At 46.5% G+C, this 6364-nt stretch overlaps 1 long non-coding RNA gene across 1 annotated transcript; it reads left to right on the forward strand.

Moving 5' to 3' along the window:
• The first annotated feature begins 221 nt into the window (after nt 1-221).
• LOC134479347 (uncharacterized) lies at nt 222-2716 on the forward strand. Its single transcript, XR_015622282.1, has 3 exons — nt 222-679; nt 858-954; nt 1526-2716. It is a non-coding gene; the product is annotated as an uncharacterized LOC134479347 (long non-coding RNA).
• The last annotated feature ends 3648 nt before the right edge of the window (nt 2717-6364 follow it).

A 6364-nucleotide genomic window follows, 5' to 3' on the forward strand; every position in this document is an offset into this window, starting at 1 on the left:
CCCGGGGGACCCTTAAAAGGAACAGCAGGCACATTCCCAGTCTTCCAGGAGATCGAGGCCTCACATAGCTGCAGCCCCCACCACCCCCCCCCGGCCCCCTGCCGACCCCTGTTGAGAGGTTTGAGACAGACCAGTCACATAGGGCAGTGCCCCAAGCTCCTCCTCCACAGGTGAGGATGTGACCACAGGTTACATAAGCTCAAGACTGATCAGTCTTAGAAGCAGGACCACGCCTCCGAATATGTAGATGAGGTCCTCCCAAGCTTTCAGGTTAAACCAATAGGAAGTACCTGCTGTCAGACACTGACAAAAACTGTATTTAAGAATCAAAAACTGTATTTAAGAAAGGTGTGCAGGAATTATTCCATTGTCTGAGAGCCTCTGTCATAAGAGCGGTAACACCGCTGCTTGGGGAAGGGATCTGCTCTCCTGAAATCGCCGCCAGAAGCTCCCCTGCACCCCTCGCCGCCGGTTAGTCAGTCTCCTGTTGGCTTGGCCTGGCCAGAGCAACCGAAGCGGCTGTGGTGAAAAGGAACCGGACCAGCAGCGGAGGCAGCAGAAGCAGTCCCCCTCCCTGCCCGAGCTCTCTTTCCTTTCCTTCTCCCGAACCCAAGCAACTATCCCGGCCAGAGGTCTCCGTGGGAGCCCCTGGCGTGCAGCCCCACGCATGTGTGCCACGGTATGTATGCAAAGGTCAGAAGAGTTTTAGGAATCAGATCCCCTCTTCCACTGTAAGTTTATGGGATCCATTTCAGGTTGTCATACTTGCCTGGCAATCACTTTTACCTGCTGAGCTAACTTGCCAGAACTGTATTGTTTTTTATTTTTTATTTTTTTTATTTTTTATTTTTTTTGAGACATGGACTTTATGTTGCTGTGGCTGGCCTGGAACTTACTATGTGGACCAGGCTGACCTCAAAGTCACAAAAATCCAACTGAGTATTGGGATTAAAGGTGAGTGCCATCATATCTGCCCTATGTGTTTATTTATTTTGAGACAGAATCTTTTATTGGCCTGGAACTTAAACCCCAAAGATCTTTCTCTACATCCTCATAGGATTATAATTGCATACCACCATGCCCAGCTTTTAAGTCTAGGTTCTTAAGATTCATGGTGGTTGGGGGGAGGGGGATGTTTGCCCGGAAACCAAAGAATTATTATTAAGTATTAAATAAATTAAAAAAAAAAGATTCATGGTGGCTTAAATGACACCTGGATAGGCTTCTATATTTGAATGTTTGGTCCCTATAGATGTAATGTCTGGTATGGATTAGGAGCCTTGTTGAATGAGATGTGTCACTCACTGGCTTTGAGGTCTCAAAAACCCATGTCCCACCCATTGTCTCTCTCTATTCTGTGGATCAGTGTGTAAAACAGTGGCTCTCAACCTTCCTAATGCTGTGACCTTTTAATACAGTTCCTCACGCTGTGGGGACCCCCCAACCATAAGATTATTTTCATTGCTACGTCATAAGTATAATGTTGCTACTGTTATGAATCATAATGTAAATTTCTGATATGCAGGAGATCTGATCTGCCACTCCTCTGGGGGTTGCAACCCACAGGTTAAGAAGCACCTGTGATGAATGCTTTCAGCTGCTGCTCCAGCATCTGCTGGAGCCTGTCTCCTTCCCATCACGATGATCACGGACTAACCCTCTGAAACAGTGAGCAAGCCCCCAAGTAAATGCTTTATTTTTATAAGAGTTGCCTTGGTCGTGGTGTTTGCTCACAGCAATAGAGCAGTAACTAGGACAGGATCGAACTCAGGTTCTCATGTTATCAAGACAATGACTTTATCAACTGAGCTATCTCCCTAGACCACACTTTCTGAAGGCTAGGGTTATATGGAGAGCATCAGTTTGGATGCTGGGAGGAAGGACTCCTAAGGGGAATGCTTAGATCTGCTTGGGCCTGCTTTCAGATTCCTTCTTTCCTGCACATCGCTGCTTTGGGATAGGTTTGGACTCCATCAACTGAAGCCCTAAAGGAGCAGGCAGCCTCTCTATTTTCTAGGCTCTATTTTCTGCTACAGGGCCTTCTTCTTGCCCACATATATGTCCCATATGCCAGACAGGCGTAGACACAGCCTTCAAGGGGCCCATCCACAGAGTGGACCTGCCTTCATGCTACACTTGGATCCAGGAAGTTCTTAGCTTGTTGCTTTGTGGTGACTTCTGCATTCTGACTGAGGAAGAAATCTGGGGAATGGAGCTCACTAGAAGAGACAACCCTGCCATGAAGCTGATTAATCCTGTCTCTCCTGGTATATTTCCTGGTGCTGCAGATATCCCCTCACAAGCCAGAACCACCCAGACTTCCCACTCTCCCTTTTCTATGCTTCCCAATGGCTCTCGATGCAGAGGACAAAGGAAGAACATGATGACTACTCAGCCTGCAATTCTGCCAAAAGGCCACTGCTGGAGAAGTAATTACCTTGGCTACAGCAGACATGTCAACCTTTCTGCACCTCAAGAAATATCACCCATTCTTCAGGAAGGAGGAAGGACTGAGTGCCTCCCACACCTTCCTCTGGAAGTAGGAATATCTTAGGAAAAGCCAGCCTCGCACTTGAACTGACTCATTTGCTAATTCAGGGCAGATGTGTTCATGAATGATTCTCCAGGGCAGTATAGCCCAGAGAAAGGGCTCAGGCTTCTCACAGTTCTGCCCCCTCAGCTTTAAAGTGAGGAATAACAATGATATCCACACCTAGCTTGTTGGTTATGGGTGGATGGATGGATGGATGATGGGTAAACAGGTATGAGTACCATTCAGGCATGGAGTCCTGCTTCACCCAGGGAATGGTGCATTGGGTAATGTCAGACCGCTCAGGCTCTTTCTCCAGGGAATCTGAGTCCTGGCCTTGGTTGATGATACAAAGGCTCCAATTGGTGGGTGAGCTTCCCTCCTCTCTGTGTCCTAAGGACATCATTGGTTTCTGCTGCCTGGATTCCCAAAGCTGCCTGGCATCTGTGCCCAGAACCAGCTGAGGCCAATTTCTTCATCCTGAGCATCTTCAGATTTCCACCCTCCCTCAGAAAGGAGCAAGAGTGGGCTCTGTTGCTTGCACACCTACCCTACCTAATCGAAAGTTCTGTGGTCTTCCATTTAGAAGGTGGATTCCTTTCACCTGGAGCCAGGCCTTCTCCTCTGGTGACAAAACCTTTAGTGGGGACTGGCTAGGAATAGACATGTATTCCAGAGGGGACCTATATAAAAATCAGAGTGGCTTCCTGGGGGAGGGGATGCTTCTAGGGTGAAATGTTTGGGGTACTTTAGATGAGGAAAGATGGTAAGCAGCCACTGAGACCTCAACAAACAACTGCTGGCTGTTTCCCACCAGCCCCTCATGTGAAAAGGTGGGGACCATTAGGGACAAGATGCTAATGGGCCGCTTCTCATTGATTCTGCCCAGCTTTTGTGACCATGCTTGCAGTGCCTAATGTGTTTAATTACCCATTGCTACAATCTTTCCCAGCCATCCTGAGCAGAAGCCACACCCTAAGGGTCCCCTTCCCTCCTTCAGGGCTGATGGCATTGCTGATGAGAATAAGTGTTTTACTTCATGCAGTTAACATAAATGTGTAGGGCTCAGTATGGGCTCCTAGAGGAACCAGAGGCACAGATCTTAGTGAGCAGGATCCCATGCAAGGCACGACGTGAACAAGCCAGGCCCATGGTTCGGGAGTAGTAGAGACCATTGAGTTCCTACTAAAGGCTTCCCTGGGGCTTTATCATCTGGCCCTTCTTCTCTGTTTGATTTATGACTCTTGACTGTTGTCCTAAATTCAGGCTAGGATGAGACAGAGGTCAGAGGTCAGGAGGAGAATGAACAAGGGGAATGCATGGAGCAAGGGCTAAGGCCTGAGCCATTAGGACAGGCTTGGTGTTACTGAGGTGAGTCAGCAAAGGTAACTAGTGTGTGACTGTGAAATGGATTCATGTTGTTGCTGGTCATGGTTCTCAGTGTGGCCTCCTCATTTTCCTTTCTCAGCTCTGAGCAGCAATTAAAGCAAAACACTGATTGTCCCCCATTAGATACCAGTTCACTCATAAACTTAAATACTTCCCCTACCCTCTACTCTAGAGTTAAAAATTGTGTGTGTGTGTGTGTGTGTGTGTGTGTGTGTGTGTGTGTTGTATAGGAGGGGGAGGGAGAGGGAGAGGGAGAGGGAGAGGGAGAGGGAGAGGGAGAGGGAGAGGGAGAGGGAGAGGGAGAGGGAGAGGGAGAGGGAGAGGGAGAGGGAGAGGGAGAGGGAGAGGGAGGTGTTCATGTTGATCCCAGGTGTGAGAGATGAGGCTTCAGAGGCTTCAGATTGTCTGCAGCAGCTGACTATGATTTGCCTCATGCTCTAGCAGGGGTGACTTTTACAGCTGTGGATCATTTCTGTAACTGTGCAGTATTTGGAATTCTGGGGACTTTTTAGAGGATATATAAATGCTAGGGCCCCTAGGGTTGGGGTGTATTATTGGCTGGTTATTGCTTGCTGTTGGTCACAGTTGGTTAAGTAGTTGTATGCAAAGAAGAAACAACAACAAAAATGAACTTAGATATTATGATGGTGAAGATCAAACTTCTCCTAAGGAACTCCATGCCCCTAATCACAGGAAGTAGTCTAACGATAACATGGACCCCTTTCAGACCTCTGACTTCATTCTGGGATCTCTTTTCTTTCCTCGCTACCATATTTTTGTCCTCTCTTATCTAGTGCTAGGGCATTGAAAGGGTATAAAGGGGTGGAGAAGGGTGAAAGAAAGAAGAACCCACAACGTAGCCAAAGACAGCTATAAGCATCACATAATGTGGGGTGAGGTAGATTGGGGAAGTTGATTTCAGATGCCATAGAGGAAACAGCAGGGAACAAAGGAATAGATATTTCTTCTCAAGAGAACAGCAAAAATTTATTGTAGCTGCTACCACTTTGCTTCCAGAGGGGATTTTCTGTTTTGTTTCTTCTTCTTCCTCCCCCTCTTCCTCCTCTTCCTCTTCCTCCTCTTCCTCCTTTCAATATTCTGTTTTTTGTTTTTTTTTTAAGATTAGGAGAATGGCTGAGAAATTGGGTAATTTTCATGTAAAAATGTAAGGGCCTGAGAAGGGGTTACTCTGCTCTCATTTCTGAAAAGGTTATAGAGTTGGCTGTGCAACTGGAAAAATTACAGGTGAGGGGAGTACAGGTGAGGAAAAAGTACTGGAGAGGGGAGAAGCATGGGAAAAGAGAGAACAAAATGACTCAGTCCAGGTGACTGAGCAAGAGACCAGAAGTTTCTCAGAAGGAAAGAGGGGAGAAAACTATGCTACAGAGCAATTGGATCAGAGAAAAGCTGAAGAGGCGGGAGGACAATCTCATGAAAATAGCTTGTTTCGAAAGGGTTAATCTTAAATTAATTGCACCACCAGAGTGGGAGGAGGGATGGCCTGGGGTTACAAGATTATCATCAACTTTCCCAGTAGTCATACAGCTTGTGCCTGCTAATGGTGTGGAACAGGTTATAAAGAGATAGACTGGTGTCTTACAGAAATAATAGATCTAAGGTGGTTTAAAGAGGCTATGATTTCATATAGGATGCACTCACCTTATGTGAAACAAGCTCTTAAATAACTGGGCTACTCATAATAAAATTATTCTCCAAGACTGGAGGAGATTGGTAACAGCTGTACTAGAAGCTGGTCCACACTTTTAATGGTTAACATGGCGGAGGGAAGAAGGTGTGAATATTGAACAGTAAAAAATAGAGCAAGGGGAATGAATATAGTAAGAAATCAGTTGCTGGGTATCTTAGGATTTCCACTGCTGAGAAGAGACACCATGACCAAGGCAACTTTTATAAGGGACAACATTTAATTGGGCTGCCTTACATGTTCAGGGGTTCAGTTCATTATCATCATGGCAGGAAGCATGGCAGCATCCAGGCAGTCACGGTGCTGGAGGAGCTGAGAGTTCTACATCTTGTTCTGAAGGCAAGCAGGAAAAAACTGGCATCCTTGGGCAGCTAGGAGGAAGGTCTCTCAAAGCCCATTCCCATAGTGACACACTTCCTTCGACAAGGCTGCACTTCCTAATACTGTCCTTCCCTGGACCAAGCATATTGAGACTACCACACTGGGTGAAGGGTGGTACTCTGACATACAAGAACATGTTCAGTTTGATGGCACTCCTGTAAAGCACTGTCACTCTGCAGCTTTAAGAGCATGAGACAGAGTTGAGGAGCCTGGGAAAAGGTCCATGTTGTTTACAGAGATTAAACAAAGTCTTCATTGATTAGTCCCAGCTGTTTACAAAGCTATGTCAGACCCTGACACAAGGCATGTGTTGATAGAGAAAATTCAAATACCAAATGTAAGAAAGTTATTGAGCCATT

The sequence above is a fragment of the Rattus norvegicus genome, chromosome 6 (assembly GCF_021556685.1).
Source record: "Rattus norvegicus strain SHRSP/BbbUtx chromosome 6, alternate assembly SHRSP_T2T, whole genome shotgun sequence".
NCBI classification, from domain to species: domain Eukaryota; kingdom Metazoa; phylum Chordata; class Mammalia; order Rodentia; family Muridae; genus Rattus; species Rattus norvegicus.